Below are 18,317 nucleotides of genomic sequence, written 5' to 3' on the forward strand. Positions count from 1 at the left end.
AAACTAGGAACAATCTCAATGTCAGCTGGTGAACAGGTCAGCAAATTGTGGCCAATTTATACTTTGGAAGCTGTTCAGCAAAAAAGAAGAGAACTACCAGTAGCATAGATTGACACCAATTTCAAACCCAAAGACCTCACACTGTGTAAACCCATTTATATGAAACTCTAGAGAACACAGAATTACAATGTCAGAAAATGCAGCAGTGGGTGCCTCAGGCTGTCAGAACACACTGCACAAGAAAACAAGAATGTTTAGGCTTCTTGATGGAATTTTTCTGTATCAGGAAGTGACAGTGATTATGTGACTATATAAAATTACCAAAATTCATCAAGCTGTACTTCAAATGGATGGATCTTATTTTATATAAATTATACAGCAATCAACATGAAAAAAATCTCTGACAATCACTGAGCGTTTTAAATTTTGCTTTATTATACCCAAACTTCATATTTTCGAGAATTTATCTTCTAATCTGCCACTTCTAGATTGTTATAAATGCAAAGAACTAAATAAAGATGAGCAGTACAAAAAGTGCTCACTGGCCAGCTGTGTGCAACCCACAGCCTTCCAAACAGGACCTGCTTTCCACTGCAAAGCTTGTGGAATGGACTTTGGAGGCCATTTGCTTCCTCAAGGTTTTAGTTACTCCATAAGGAGATTTCACTTCTGCCCAGGAGCCAGTCACCTTCTGTTCCTTGTGAAATTCACTACAGCTAACTCCTACCACTTTTCCAATTTCAACCTAACAGCCACTTCCATGGGGGAAATGTCTGACTTCACCATCACTTTGTGTGCTGCTTGTTTCCAAACTCTTCTTCTAGACTCACTGCTTGGTGTGTAGCATTTTATTTGCTAGTCTACCCAGTGCCTGGAACAGTACCCTGACACCTACCTAATCAGTGCTCCAAAAGTTACAGAATGACTAATCACAACCTGGAGACACAGTTACCACAGCAAGCATGCAAAAGCAGACTTGAAAGGTTAATGGTCCTAAGGAGTCAGATTCTGGCCCCTCTGATGAAAAGTCCTAGCCACTTAATGCATTAAGTGTCAATCAGCAGCCTAACAATGTCACTGCTCTGTACAGCAGACTATTTAGGCTTATGGACCCAGGATCTTAACCCAGATCCCATTACATTCCTTTCCTGAAATTGTATGGAATCAAATTTTCTTTGAAATAGCTGTTTCTGCATGATTATTTTACAAAACTGATATACTCAGTCTGACTGTACTTCCCAGAATAGACACTAATTAGCTGCAATTAAATTTAGTACATTCCTTATGTAAGGGACATACATTTTTTACTAAATAATGCAGTGCTTACATGTTCATTCAACTAACAGGAGTCTCTTGTCTCTCTTGAGAGTAACAGTAGTCTGCTGTCTCACTATTCTCACACACACTACTAGCTCTCACTAGACTATACTTCCTGCCATGACTAAAGAGCAAAATGCAAGACACTATGTGTAACAGCTTTTAATGTGCTTAGAAGCATGACATATACACAGCAATTTAAAAAAAAAAAAAACAAAAAACAAAGACTATGTTCAGCAATGTGAGACATTCTACAATGATTCTATTCACTGGGGAGAAATAAAACCTGGGGCAGGGGGAACAGAATGAAAGAGTTTTTGAATGACAGTGAATTTAAACAAGTGAGTCAGAATGAGTCAGCCTTAAATGTATGGCTCAAAACTATAAAGAGACACTACCATAAATCCTGTGATGTCAATCTTAACCCTCTTCAAAACACAAAAATAATGCTGCTGTATGCTGAATTCCTGTTCTTAGTGTGGTCACAGTTTTGCCACATGTATCAACACTATATGATTTAAAGACTAATCCTTATAATACCACCTATGGTTAAGGGTGCTATGGAATTTTACATCCCATATAACTGGCTGCACCTCATGTTTGGGTGAGGTCAACTAATACTTTTTTTGGATAAGAATAAGATTGAGCAAACTTTGTGGGGTAACACAATTTACATGCAGAAAATTCATAAATACCAAACATATACCTATTCCACCAATAGCATTAGCATCCCAAGCTTTAAACTCACAAGTTTAGCGTCCTTTTAACAATTTTCCCCTTCACACCTGTACACAAAATTTCTCACTAATTTCTTTGTACTCTTTTCAGTCATCTTTTGCATTTTTTTTATTTGTCTCACTATTATATAAGCCCACAACCATATTCAAACATTTGTTGACTTCAGTACAATTGCCAAGTATAACCTCCTGAGATCATGCTGTGTGTGTGCCATACATAGCTTGCCAATAATAACCATCACTTGAATCTAAGACTTTGGAATAACATTTCGGTAACTAACTTGAATTTCTCCTTGTATGAAACTAAAGGAAATGTAATTTGGACAAGAATACTGGAAATAACATTCACTCATAAAACTAATGTCAAGAGACTACACCTCCATTCACTCATTACTCAATTCTAGTAATTAGTATTAGATTGCTCACAGAGTAGCACAAATACATGATGTCTGTCAATCAATGGAGGAGGATGGGAATGAGAGAAAAGGATAGAAAGGAAATGGGAGGGGCTGACACCAGATAAGTTATTTTTTCAAGAAACAAGATTCAATACAATCAATGAAATTAAAAACTCAATTTGACACCAAATTAGAAACAACTGAAGAGAAGATCCGCTCTTTAGACAAATCTTCCAATATACATTGGAAGAAGATGAAAAAAGGACAAGGTTACAAGGGCACAGGTGACATTAAGACTCAAGGAAATAGTTTAGTATGCTTATTAGTAGAGCCCCAGAAATAGGAAACAGTGAAGATACAGTTTTTGAAGAAGTCATAAAAAGCTCAGAGAACAAAACAAATATCAACTACCATTAATATTAAGAACTACAGGCACTCTGGAGGAAAACTTGCAAAAATTAAAGGGCCAAACAGAAATCTTTTTTATTTAAAAATTTTTCATATTACGTACCAACCCCACCAGTTCCCCCTCCTTCCCCTTTCCTTGCCTCCCCACCCCCCTTCTCATCCCCAAAGAAGAAATCTTAAAAAGCACTCAGAGAAGAGGCCAAATAATCTTTAGATAAGTAGGAATAAAATTCCTAAACAAAAAGTATGAAAAAAGACAGTGGCGTAACAACCTTAAAATACTGAAAGAAAATTACTAGCAACTTAATATTTCAACTAATTTTAAGAACATCCCTCCAAATTTAAGGAAAAGATACACAGTAATGGAAGGGCACACCCTGAAAGCTCATTCCTTGTAGATCCCTGGGTGTCTGAACCTGGACACTTGTAATATAAATCCCAACATGTCAAAACAGTGCTTGACAGTCTGGCCCTGTGGTCGCTGCATGCTACTCATCTCCAGCCATGCAGCTCAAAATCAAAACCCAATGTGCCTCTTCCTCCAACAACTTCTGCTCCTATGGGGTCACCACACTGACTTCCTTCAGCTAACATGCTATAAACAAACCCTGTCATTTAATCCTAGTCAAATTGAAAATATCATACTTAAGCTGTATTTGAAAATCTCAAACAGATTCACTTTCCTCTACTACAAAAGAAGGGCAAACATGAGAACTGCTTTCCTAGTTTTTTGTCAAGTGTTCAAATTCAAAGTACAGTGTCTACATTTAAGCATAACTTATTTTGCCTAATATTAGATATTGCATAATTATCTTGATGACATACCTAGTTCAAATTCTAACACAATTTAATTAAAAAAAAACACTTTAGGGAAAAAAATCAGAAAAGCAATGTTAGCCATTAAGACTGTTAAAATTTTCTAAAATTGAAAGTCCAAGTAATGGTTTTCTGTCTAAAACTACAGGCTGTGTACACGTGTATATGTGTATGTGCATATATGTACATGTTCGTATATATACCAATATAGATAGACTCTGTTTATGACACACACACTATAACACACAAACTGAGTTAGAGGAGTTTCTAGAAATTACAGATTAAAAGTATTAATGCTTCAGTATATTTAAGTTAAAGGCAACACTTACTGACCCAAATAACAATGTCTACTTCTTACTCTAAGCAAAAGAATTAGAATCTCAGACTGGACATGAGTGCCAGCCTTTCAACTCAGTACAAAGTAGGCACATTGTTATTGTTGTTGATATTATTATTATTATTATCATTATCATTATTTTAATTCAGGGCCAACCTGCTCGGTAGAGCAAGATTGTTGCATAGACCTGTCTCAAAACAAACAAAAGAGAATTCAGATTTTTTAAATGCCATAAAAAAAAGTACATAGCTTAAGGACATTTTTAAACTCAATAATTACAGTAATTTTCATTTTAAACCTAGATTCAGCAAGGTTCATTAGCATCTTCTCAACATAGCCAAGAATCTTCTAACCACTGAGGAACAAAGAAAAGACATAACTACTTAATATACAGAGGCTTTCTTCATATATAACTTGCCCCCTTCCCTTACCATCACAGCAACTGTCTCTAAAAGAGGAAGACACTGGGTTAACTGTTTTTGTTGCTTGTTTGTTTTCAAGATTCCTAAATTAAGCAACACTTCACTTACCAAGTTGTCTCAAATAACAGAAGCAGAGACCTGAAGGCCAACAAAGAAGGAAGGAGGAAAAGTTTCTAAAAGTAAAAAGTCGGTTTTTGAATAGCAATAAGGGTCACTACTTAAAAACATTGGCCAGCTCACAATCACATGTAACTCTGGCTCTACTGTGTTCTGATACCTATGGCCTTCTTGGGCAACTGCACCTAAAGTATATATACCCACACAGATACATACACATAATTTAAAACATAACAAATTCTTTTTTTAAGTTAAAAAAAAAAAAAAGTTTTAAGTATAGAAATAAAAACTGCCAGGCAGTGGTGGCTCAAGCCTTAATCCCAGGACTTGGAAAGTGGATCTCAGTGAGTTCAAGGCCAGCTTGGTCTACAAATCAAGTCCAGGACAGCCAGGACCATTATACAGCGAAACCCTATCAAAAAAAACAAAAAAACAAAAAAACACTTAAACTAAATCTACGGTGAATATAGTCTAGGAAAAAAAGTTATACTCTATAAGATAAAGAAGCTAATATAAAATCTCAAGTAATTTCATCAAGAATTCTTAAAATAGCGGCTGGAGAGATGGTTCAGTGGGTAAGAGCACTGGCTGCTCTTCCAAAAGACCCAAGTCCAAGTCTTAGCACCAACACGGAGTGCACAATCATTAACTACAGTTCCAGGTATCCAAAGCCCTCTTCTGACCTCTTCTGGCAATGAGCACACATGTGGGGCACAGACATACATAAAACACTCATACATGTGAGACAAAATACTTTTTTAAAAAGTTGTGCTTCATGCATTAAAAAAATAATAATAATCACAGGACTAGAGAGCAGACTCAGCAGTTAGGAATACTTGCAGTTCTCCCAAAGGACCAAGTTTGGATCCCAGCACCACATCAGGCAGCTCATAACAGCTATAACTACAGCTTTTGGGTGTCTGATACCTCAGGCCTCTGGAGGCATGTGCACTCAACTCATATGTACATACCTACATGAACCCACAGATCTACATAATTAAAAATGATAAAAAAAATAATATTTTTAAAGTCATACTGGTGGGCTGGAGGTGGTGGTGCACACCTTTAATCCCAGCACTTGGGAGGCAGAGGCAGGCAGATCTGTGTGAGTTGAAGACCAGCCTGGTCTACAAGAGCTAGTTCCAAGACAGCCTCCAAAGCCACAGAGAAACCCTGTTTCGAAAAAACAAAATAGACAAATAAATAAATAAATAAATAAGTCATGCTGGTGATCACTCTGGCAGCACATTACTAAAAGTGGGATGATACAGAGAAAATTAAAATTAGCATGGCACCTGCCCAAGAATGACATGTAAACTAATAAAGTATTCATCATTAAAAACAAAGAAAATAAAAATAAAATAAAAAAGAAATCACACTGGAGCCAGGGAAATGGCTCATCAAGTAAAGGTGCTTGCCACTAAGCCTGAAGACCTGAACTCGGTCCCCAGAATCCACATGGTAGGCTGGTGTCAAGCAAATGACAGTTCATTAGCATGTATCTGAACTGTCAAACACTTCAGGTTCCTATCCAATATTCACACAACTTCTCTGCTAATAAGAACCCAAAAATGCTACAAGGTTTTAAAAAGAAGCAGTTTCCCTGACAGCTTGCATGGTGGTCACGTGGTGAAGGTGGCCGGTTTAGGAGGAAGTAGCTGCTTCCCTTATACACTTTTCATCCACTCAAGACTTGCATCTTCCCAGGAGTTAGCAGCCATGTGCACTTGTTCTCTAGCCCAGTTGCTGCACCTGTCCAATGTGCACTTGGTTGTCTCAGTCCACAAACAGAACTGCTGTACACTGGAACTGGTTACCCTTCCTTTCCTTTCTTCAGTTATACTCCAAACCTCCCATTTCCAAATTCAGGTTTCTCGTGATCATCAACATACAGGAGAACATAGCTGCCCACCAGGTGTGCGGACATACACACCCAGCCAATGAGAGAGAAACCAGAAGCAGGAAGTGCCACCACTCCAAAACACTGCTCCATTGACATTTTGGATTGTGCACTTTACAGAAAGATAAGGGCCTTCAGAAAATTATTTAAAACTTCAAGGAATATTCAAACATTCTTAAGGAATACTTTCATTAGTCTGAGCCACACTTTTGAGAGCCAGCATGTATAATCTGTTAATGTTTCTAGTAGCAGCAGTAAAGCCAGCAGATGTTCAGGTAATCATCATTAAAGCTCTCTATGACTAAGTAGCATAATGACCTTTATTAATCACTGCATCTGGTGTCTGCCAAATGGGAGAGAAACAATACTCAAGCAACCCATTTTCAAAGAGTCACAAGTTACTTGAATGAGGATACTTCAGTACGTTTAAATGACATTTAAATTACATTATGATAGCAGTACAAACAAACATTTAATTCCAAGAACCAATCTAAATAAAATAACTCACTGCAACCCAAATTACTCTCTGGAGAATGTTCATAATATCTACTGGGCAGTCCGCTTCAGTAATAAAGTAATACTAAGAATTGAATGCTCTCAGTACTGATGCAACTGATTACATTTACCAATTATCTGTTATTTGTATGTGCATTCACCAAGGATGATAAACTATAGCGAAGTGAACACCAGGCAAGCTCAGGCATGGACCACTGCATTCTTCAAAACTCATCAAGGTCATGGCTAAGTAATAAAGAGTACTTAAAAAAAAAATTATAAATATACATTCTATGAGGTAGTGTGTAGCCACATAATCAAAAGCGACTCGTTCCAAATGGATAGCTCTGCTCTTCCGTGCCCAAATATTTCCTACTCCACCCACCATGACAGTGTCTCAGTGTCTTCATACGAAAAGTCATACATCTGATGAGTATCTGCAGTTTTGTAACAATTCATTCTTCACCAGCATGATGTAAGGTAGCATATACAATCATACGAGCTATCTCAATGCAACCATCAACACTGTTATATACTTTTATACTAATAAGTGGATTGCTGGATCATACACCACAGGCAGACATCACCATACAAGTTAGTTTTATGGGGCTTTTTCCCCACGTGGATTAAACAACTCTAAATCAAACCTTGCTTGTTACGTTAAGTTGCATTCTTTCATTTTGATATTGACTATGTTGTCCTCTGTGATAAGTATTTGAGTACAATCAGAACAAACACAGGAGATAATTTAAAGAATTGAGAAGCCAGGCCCAGAATCCTGTATTAAACTGTCATCCAAAAGGTGCCGACAACAGTGATTTGCATGTCATGGTATTACAGAGTAGTGAAACAGAAATGATCATGTTCCTCTCCACAGAGCCACATGGACAGAAGCAGAGACACTCTCGGAGCACATTTCAGACTGCCGTCACAGATGGTGGAATGGGTTTGGGGTTCCTGTCACTTCAGAGATTACTTGAACAAATATAGTTCTGATATTAATAGAAATACTAGTTACCTTTCAAAACCAAATGGTTCTTCTGTTCAACAAACACATCCTGAACATTACCACGTGCAAAGTGAGATGCACATTCTAAGAGAGTTTACACACCATCTAAAGAGGGAAATCATCAGCATTAAATAGTTTTAAACAAAGGCAGTGTGAGCTGAAACAGGGTTAACAGATTAGATGAGGATAGTAGAAAGTCAGCAACTGCAAGGCACAGGCTGACAAAGACGCTGCTCTGTCCAGAAGCTTCAATGTGCATATTAAATGCTTACAGGGTGGGCAGAAATGCAAAAACAAAAAAAAAATACTTAACAATATTAATAAAGGAGTCAAGACCATAATGGGGAAACCCAAGAATCAGCTGACCTGAGCTGGTGAGAGATCACTGCCTCAGGTCTGACAAATGGGGAACCTGCATAAGACTGAAGTAGACCCCCTGAATGCAGATGACAATGGTGTGGCTGGGACAATATATGAGGCCACTGGCAGTGGGTTCAAGATCTAACTCTAATGCACAAACTGAGTTAGTGGAGCCCATGCTATATGGAGAGATACCTTGCCCAGCCTAGACACGGGGTGGCAGGGAGGTTGTGCCTTGATCCTGCCTCAATGAGATGATGGGACAGACTTAATAGACTTCCTAGGGAGGCCTTACCCTCTCTGAGGAGCAGGGGGGAAGTGAGGAGGCAGGTGGAACTGGGATTGGAATGTGCAAGATAAATCAATAAATAAAAAAAAACAAATAAAATACATTTAGTTTTTCTTTTAAAAAGTCAACAGAAAATAGAGAAAGAATAGAAAGATTACCAAACCATATATAAAATACCAGAAATCTGAATGTTGATTACTTAATGAACACTTGTTTATTTAACGAAGATGTTTTTAGCACTTGTCAGGAGCTGGTCTAAACACTTTACAAACACTGACTCACTTTCTCCACAATTAACACCCTTATAAGAACATCTACTCTGCTGGGTGGTGGCAGCATTGGCGCATGCCTTCAATCCCAGCACTCTGGAGGCAGAGGCAGGCGCATCTCTGTGAGTTTCAGGCCAGCCTGGTCTACAGAGCGAGTGCCAGGGCAGCAAGGGCTACACGGTGAAACCCCACCTCAAATAAATAAATAAGCAAATAGACAAAGAAAAGAACACCTCTCCCCTTTTATACTATGAAGAAATTAAGGCATAGCAAGGAACTGAGTAACCTTCCCAAGGGCACAGGATCTAGTAAAAACTAAACTCAAAGGCAAACCCAGGTAAGCAGCTGGGAACAGAATCTACACACTGCCGTCTGAATTCACTGTGGCTACTGAACCTGTACTTACCTTGGGCAAATATGTCTTATTAATTTTAATTATTCAAATAGCCACAGGTGGCTAGTAGCCACTGTGTGGAAAATTCTCATCACTACCCAGCACTGCTGCTGCAGACCACCTAGAGAGAGGGAAGTCTTCCAGGTAGTCCACCACACTCCGTTTTAAGCATGTAATCAATTCAAAGGTAACCTTTCAATAAGTTAAGAGTTTCAAGCTGTGATTGACTGAAAACTTACTCCTTTATTTCAAATGTTGTCCCCCCTTCAAAGCTTTCCCTACCATGTCTACAAAATGACACATGAACCAATGAACTAATAAAAGGGCTCATTTACCCTGAGATAACCTTTTTTTTTTTTTTTTTTTTGGAGGAAAAGAAAAGGTCATGTAATCTGAACTAAATATATGTCCTGAATACAGTCTTGATAAAAAACACTTTCTATCAATATACTACGCCTAAAAAAAAATGCTGACTTCAAATGTTACATTCCTAAATTTACGGACAAATCATTTTGCCTTGAGTTTTCAAAATACAAGTAAATGGGCACTGTCTCAGGCAGTGTTCTATAGCTGTGAAGAGACATCATAACCATGGCAACTCTTATAAAAGAAAGCATTTAACTGGGGTTGGCTTACAGTTTAGTCCATTATTGTCACTGCAGGAAGCATGGTGGCACACACGCAGACAATGTGAGGGAGGGGTAGCTGAGAGTTCTACATCTGGATCCCTGGGCATCAGGAAGGAGAGAGCCACTGATTCTCCTGACTTAGGCATTTCAAACACCAAAGCACACCCCCACACCCCGTACAACACGGCCACACTTCTTAATGCCACTCCCTAACCAGTGAAACAGGGGTCTATGGGAGTCGTTCCTATTCAAACCACCACATCTGCATCTAACCACTGACCGCAAGGCTGTGTACATCGTCCATGACATAAACACCAACCTGCCACCAAAGAACTGAGGGCACAATATACCCAACAGTGAAGCGGTAATACCAAGCTCAATAAAATGCTAACAGCAATTCACACGTCATCCTTACCAAGTGTCAAGCCAATGTATCACATTCCATTCAGAGCTCACAACAACCTTGTCAAGCAGTCACCAGTGTCACCCCTACTGTTCAGAATCCAATGCATACAGCCAACATATGAGCAAATCCAGGACTGAGAGTCCCCATCTGTCTGTTTGGAGTTTGTGCTCTCAAACAACCCTCCAACATTGCCTTTCCTGATTAGCAATCTCTCACACTATGTATCAACTCAGCAATAAACTGTGAAAATCCCCAAAAGTGATTCATATATACATCCGAATCCTGACTTTCTAAGACAACTAGGAAATATTTATTTCACTACATATGCATCTGTGTTATGAAAAAAATTAAACAGTCAAAAGAACATTAGGGATTGCTAGCTCGCCCAAAGGGTTACTATAAAAACAAGCAAAAATGACTTGCAGAAACAAAGTAGAGTACAATGTTAAGAGCTATATAAAATCTTAGGAAACAGATACTCACGGACTCACACGAAGTCATGATAGCAAAACAAGATCACAGGTTACCAATATTCCCACCACATTACAATGGTCCTATTTGTGTTTTCCCTTACTAAAAATGTCAGTGTCACAAAAAATAAAGCTGTACTCTTTTTTACTTCTTAGTTTTAAATCTTTATCACAGCGGATTCAGCACTTAGGATTTATCTGATGATAAAAGTCAGGGTTTATACATGTGTCTCAATGTCATTGGTGACACAGAAGTCCCAACTTCTGTATTTCCCTTGTATTGTACTGCTTTTGTCCCGTGGTTACATGATGGCTACTGCTACTAGAGGACTTGCATTCACATTCCAGGTAAAAGAAGGCGACAGCAAAGCAGTACAACACATCTCAAAAGGATTACAAAAGCTAAGAATGTCATCAAATAGCATTGAGGACTTACATAAAAACTTCTCCCACCTCTTTGATATGCCCACCAAGTACTTTTAACTTGCCTTGATATATGACTTTCTTTGTTCTGTAAAACTATAAAACTTCATGAAACGACTTCCACCTTAGAACATGGAAGGTGTGGTAGATCTCTGTTCCCAATGTTTAATAAAAATGGCTTCAGAATAAACTCTTATTCCCTTTAACGTGAAAGCTGTGTGGGGGGAAGGGTTTCTAGCATCAACAAAAGTTTTCATCACAAAGAATTGATGTTTGCAGAGATAAATATATTTAGCCTGTGTCCTACTTTGCTTTCTGTTACTGTGATAAAACGCTAACCAAATGCAACTTGGGCGATAAAGGTTTATTTGGCTTAGAGGTCCATCATTAAAAGAAGCCAAAGTAGGAACTTAGTACAGGAACTCAGTGCAGGAACTGAAGCAGAGATCATAGTAGAACTGCTACACTCCGCCTTGCTTCCTTAAAAAACCTGTATAAACTTTCATGTTAAAATTTTACATACATGTTCTTTGGGAAGAAAATTAAGAGTCTGAATTCAGAATCAATCACATTTGGCGTACCACTGTTCAATGTACTATTCTCAAAATGTTTAAGCAAAGAAACATGAGGTTTTTAAAGAGAAAGCAACCACCTGAACAACCACAGTCCCAGCAGTCAGTCATTTTCATGTTTATTGCACACTGAAGAGACTGTGGGTTTGACTATTCAGTCTTCTTAACAGCAAGTATTCTACTAACTTTGCTGAGAATGGCCCTAGACACAGACACAAGCTAAGGCAACCTCAGAGGAAACTGTGATGGTTTATTTGAACAAGGTTATCACTCATCCCTTCCATCTCTATTTCACATGCCCTTTAGGTTACTCTGACTAAAAGGACCTCTCAGACAAGACCATCCTAACAATGGCAATCTCACTAGACAGTGAATTGCGAACTCTCCTCTTTGCCCAAGACAATCTTAACCACTCACTAGGATCCTACAAATTTGTTTACAATCCTGTACCAAAGAAAACTCACTCTGAAAACTTCATAAGCCATTTACCATAATTATTTCATCTTCAACTTTGAAATTCTAGTACACTGTTTTCACAAACCCATTTTTCTATCTTATTTACTAATGTTAATGTAAAAACAATTTTAAAATGCTACATTTGCTCTATATTGTCCACATTTATATTACATGAAAAGAAGTGTTAAAGTTTTTTTAAAACACACACATACACACGCAAGCATACGCGCACACACACACACACACACACACACACACACACAGAGGCATCTCTCCACTGTACTTTAAACTCTTATTATAAGTGTTTTATATAGTTAACTACAGCATTGGTTCTCAACTTGTGGGTTGCGAACCCTTTGTGGTTCCAACAACTCTTTCACAGGGGTCACATATCAGATACTTCTAATTCATAACAGTAGCAAATTACAGCTATGAAGAGTCAATGAAAATGATTTTTTGGTTGAGGGCATCAGCACAACATGAGGGACTGTATGAAAGGGTCACACATAGGGAAGATTGAGCATCACTGCTCTACATGATACTGCTTTTCTGTACTATTTAAAAACTGTACTATTTAAAAACTGGCTGGCTAGAGAGCTGGTTAAGCATGTACACTGCTTTTACAGAGGACCACAATTCAGATTCCAGCACCCACGTCCAGCAGCTCACATCTGTCTTGTAACCGCAGTTCTAGGTGATCTGATGCCCTTTTATTGCCTCCACAGCACCTTACATTCACTCATGTGCACAAATCCATGCGCGCACGCGCGCGCGCGCACACACACACACACACACACACACACTTTTAAAAATAATCAAAAATAAGTCTTTAAAAATAACCATTTCTTTTAAAATCAGAAAAATACAGCAGTATTTTGCAAAGTAATAAAAGTAATGAATGTTAATGACACAATTAACACAGAAAAGGTCTAAAAGGGCTTCTCAGAAGAAAATCTCTGCATAAACTTCCTTCGTTTTGCCAGTTATAGAAATTCCTACCTGAACCAAATTTAAAATCTGAGAGCAAAAGGCATACCATCAGGAACATACCTAAACATAATAAAAGCAATATATAGAAAAATCAACAGTCAACATCAAACTAAATGGAGAGAAACTCAATGCAATTCATCTAAAATCAGGAAGACAAGGCTGTCGACTCTCTCCATATCTCTTCAATATTGTGCTTGAAGTTCTAGGTAGAGCAAGCAATAAGACAACAAAAGATCAAGGAGATACAAATTGAAAAGGAAGAAGTCAAACTGTCACTATTTGCAGATGATATGATAGTTTACATAAGTTACCTGAAAAACTCTACCAGGGAACTCCTACAGCTGATAAACACCTTCAGCAAAGTAGCAGGCTACAAGATTAACTAAATAAAAAAATCAGTAGCCCTACTTTATACAGACGATAAAGGGGCTGAGAAAGAAATCAGAGAAACACCACCCTTTACAATAGCCACAAACAACATAAAATAGCTTGGGGTAATGCTAACCAAACAAATGAAAGACCTATATAATAAGAACTTTGTGTCTTTAAAGAAATTAAAGAACATACCCAAAAATGGAAAGATCTCCCACGTTCTTGGACAGGTAGAATCAACATAGTAAAAATGGTAATCTTGCCAAAAGCAATCTACAGATTCAATGCAATCCCCATCAAAATCCCAGCACAATCCTTCACAGACCTTGGAAGAACAATCCTTAACTTTATATGGAAAAAGCAAAAGACCCAAGATAGCCAAAACAACCCCCTGTACAATAAAGGAACAGAACTTCCAGAGGCATCACCATCCCTGACTTCAAGCTCTATAATAGAGCTATGGTTCTTAAAACAGCTTGGTATTGGTGCAAAACAAACAGGAAGAACAATGGAATCAAAGTGAAAACCCTAATAAAGACACACACCTATGAACACCTGATTTTTGACAAAACAGTTAAAATTATACAATGGAAGGAGGAAAGCATCTTCAACAAATGGTGTTGGCACAACTGGATGATGGTGCGTAGAAGTCTGCAGATAAATCCTTATCTATCTCCATGGACAAAACTTAAGTCCAAATGAATCAAAGATCTCAACATAAATCTAGCCACAATGAACCTCTTAGAAGAGAAAGTGAATGAAAGGGTACAGGAGACTGCTTCCTGAACATAACACCAATAGCACAGACACTGAAATCAACAATTAATAAATGGGGCCTCCTGAATTTAAAATTGCAAAGAAAAGGATATAGTCAACAAGGCAAAACAGTAGCCCATAGAATGGGAAAACCCCATTCTGACAGAGGGCTGATTTCCAAAATATACAAAGAACTCAAGAAGCTAGTTATCAAAACACCAAATAATCCAATTAAAAAATAGGGTCCAGAACTTATTAGGGAATTCTCAACAGAGGAATCCAAAATGGCTGAAAGACACTTAAGAAAGTACTCAACATCCTTAGCCTTCAGGGAAATGCAAATCAAAACAACTCTGAGATATCATCTTACTCCTGTCAGAATGGCTAAAATCAAAAACACCAAAGACAGTTTATGCTGGAGAGGACATGGAGAAAGGGGTGCACTCCTCCACTGCTGGTGGGAGTGCAAACTCCTACAGCCACTTTGGAAATCAGTATGGCAGTTCCTCAGTAAAATGGGAATCAGTCTATCTCAAGATCCAGGAATTCCACTCTCAGGCATATACCCAAAAGATGCACATTCATACAACAAGGACATCTGTTCAACTATGTTCATAGCAGCATTATTTGTAATAGCCAGAACCTGGAAGCAACTTAAATGCCCCTCAACTGAAGAATGGATGGAGCAAACGTGGAACATTTACACATAGAGTACTACTCAGTGGGGGGAAAAAAAACAAACCAATGGAATATTGAAAATTGCAGACTAATGGATGGAACTAGAAGAAACCATCCTGAGTGAGGTAACCCAGTCACAAAAAGGCAAACACGGTATGTACTCACTCATATATAGATTTAGACATAGAGCAAAGGATTATCAGCCTACAATTCACACCACCAGAAAAGCTAGGAAGCAAGGAGGACCTTAAGAGAGACATACATGGTCCCCTGGAGAAGGGGAAAGGGACAGGATCTCCCAAGCAAATTGGGAGCATGAGGGTAGGCAAGAGGGGGTTAGGAGGAAGGGGTGGGGAGAGGTGGGCATGAGGGAGCAGGAAAGTTGAGTCAGGTAAAGAATAGAGGAGAGCAAGAAATGAGATACCATAATAGAGGGAACCATTATAGGCTTTAAGAGAAATTTTACACTAGGGAAATGTCCAGAGATCTACAAGGATGACCCCCAACTAACAATCTAAGCAATAGTGGAAAGGCTACCTTAAATGCCCTTCCCCAATAATGAGATTGATGACTACCTTAAATGCCATCCTAGAGCGTTCATTCAGTAGCTAATGAAAGCAGAAGCAGACACCCACAGGTAAACACTGAGCTGAACTCCTGGAATCCAATTGCAGAGAGGGAGGAGTGATGAGCAAAGGGGTCAAGACAGGCTGGACAAACCCACAGAAACTGCTGACCTGAACAAGGGGGAGCTCGTAAACTCCAGTCTGATACCTGGGAAACCAGCAAAGGACAATCCCAGACTCCCCGAATGTAGGTGTTAGTTAGGAAGACTATGCAGTCTATGGGGCCTCAGGTAATGGATCAGTGTTTATCCCTAGTACACAAATGGACTTTTGGAGTCCATTTCACATAGAAGGCCTAGGCCCTGCTCCAAATGATATGCAGACTTTGAAGACTCCCCATAGAAGGCCTCACCCTCTCTGGGGAGCAGAAAGGGGATGGGATGGGGATTGGTTGGGAGAACAGGGAGGATGGGAGGGTGTGAAAACTGGGACTCATATGTAAAATAAACTTGTTTTAATTTTAAATTAAAAAATAAAGATTTAAAAAATAATAAAAAAGACACACCATCACCTTAATATGCCATATCTTTTGGCAATGTTCTTTCCTTTGTTTAAAGGCTTACTTATTTATTGTGTATACAATATTCTGATCCATGTATGCCTGCACACCAGAAGAGAGAACACAGAAGAGGGCACCAGATGTCATTATAGATGGTTGTGAGTCACAATGTGGTTGCTGGGAATTGAACTCAGGTCCTCTGGAAGAGTAGCCAGTGCTCTTAACCTCTGAACCATCTTTCCGCCCCCACCAATATCCTTTCTATACTCATATAGTATTTCCTGGCACTTAATAGATACAAAGACATACTTTCAAAGACAAGGAAAACAATATCAGGGTGGAGAGCTGGCTCCACAGTTAAAAGCACTTGTTCTTGCAAAGGACTGGATCTGATTTCCAGCACCCACCTGGAGCCTCACACCTCCTCAGGCACTAGGTATACACGTGGTACATAGAGATACATGCAAGCAAAACACTTACATACAAAAGTAATTTAATAAATTTTTTAAATTTATAAAAATTTTAGAAAACCAGTATCATCCTCTGCCATAGGTATATCCCAAGTAACTATAATTAAAAACATAAAAACCAGGAGAAACATTCCAATAAAAAATTCTGACTGTAAAGGTCAAATTATGAATCTGACATTTTCAAACAGATTGAGAGTACATTAATTATATCCTTCTGAAATAGTAAATGTAGTAAGAATTTTTTAGTGCTTATTAAAATCCTACCATTTAGAGAAGAATGTAGTATATTTCAGAAGGGGAAGAAAAAAGAAAGTAGAAAATAGGACATAAATAATTATAAAGTACCCTAAATAAATAACCCATCACCATCCAAAAGCAAACAATGACTGCTCCTCTCTGCTTTATGAGATGCAACTCTGATCATTTAAATACCATGCTCTACCATAAAATAAGTAAAAAGACAGTTTTTTTTCCGGTCCGACTGTTTTGTATATGGCTGAGCTGCCTATCACACTTTACACCACTGATTCAAATCTGTTTACTCGGGATATTTGGAATCTCATGTTTTATTTTCAAATACTGACCATACCATAATAAAACAAGTATTTTTAAATCTGCATGTAGCATCTGAGGCACACAGGCATTACCCAAGTCTGTAAAAAATAGAATGCTCTACTAGAGAATACATACAAGTGAAGCACTGCGGGTTCACATGCGTGTAGGTTGGCACATACATTTATTAGCTGCCACATTTTACCCAGAGACTAAGGGAGTGAAAGCGCCAGTCATCACCTTGGCTGAAGGCCTGTGGATGCTGAAAATCCATCCCTAGTTATCACATTAGAGGTTTACTATTGCAAGCATTCAAAAAAGCAAAAATATACATGTATGTCTTCTAAGCATATTTGTATTCACTCATTTTAAGACAGGTAAGTCAGAAAAGCAATTTTAAGTATGTTTACTGTATTTCAATATGTCTCAGGCATATGCTCCAAATACATGACTGGCTTCAATAAAAACAGTGCTGATGAAGCATACAATTTTAAACAGGAAAAAAAAGTGACTGTTCACTAAGAAAGACAAACTCACCAAGCACTGGTCAAGTTCTTACTTATTACTATTATTTATCAGCTATTCACAGAAATAAGAACCACCTACTTCTGCCCTATTACAAGCAGACTTCTAGCTTGCTCCCTTCTAATTCTGCAGTGATTATATTTTAAGATTAAGAGGATTATAGCAATTATTTGCCTACCAACAAAATCCCTACTGCAAAAGGATCTTTGCAACATGAAAACACTGTCACAGCAGAGTGTAATAACTCCCTCTTGGTTTCTGTACCTTTTAATAAAATAATATGCTTCTCATTTGGGGCTTAAAATAGGAATAATGAGCATGTTAACAATCATGCCATACTACCTGGTCCTTTTCAGACACTGTAATAATGCAGGAAGGTAAAAGCACACATGAAAACAGAATGCTTATAGCTGTTCTTTAAATTAATACTTATCAAAGCCTCTAAGTGCCTTCAAGTGCTCCGGTGGTTCACTCTGCGGATGCTCCTACCTTCCTTCGCGGTGGCTGCCTTCTGCCTTGATGGTGTCACCAGCTCCTTTACAATCTGCAAAACTTGAATCATCGCTAGTTAAAAAGCCAAAGGCTCCAGCTGCTTCCACTAGAGATCCAACAGGTTTCATCATCA

General features: G+C 38.4%; 1 protein-coding gene and 1 pseudogene across 1 annotated transcript in view; one reads left to right on the forward strand and one right to left on the reverse strand.

Moving 5' to 3' along the window:
* The window catches only part of LOC127227087 (USP6 N-terminal-like protein), a gene marked incomplete at its 3' end in the record, with an annotated part of 112,350 nt that overhangs the window by 67,520 nt on the left and 26,513 nt on the right, over positions 1–18,317 (reverse strand).
* Positions 5,779–5,892, forward strand: LOC127227092 (uncharacterized; annotated as a pseudogene).

The sequence above is a fragment of the Phodopus roborovskii genome, unplaced genomic scaffold (genome assembly GCF_943737965.1).
Source record: "Phodopus roborovskii unplaced genomic scaffold, PHOROB, whole genome shotgun sequence".
In the NCBI taxonomy this organism is placed as follows: Eukaryota; Metazoa; Chordata; class Mammalia; order Rodentia; family Cricetidae; genus Phodopus; species Phodopus roborovskii.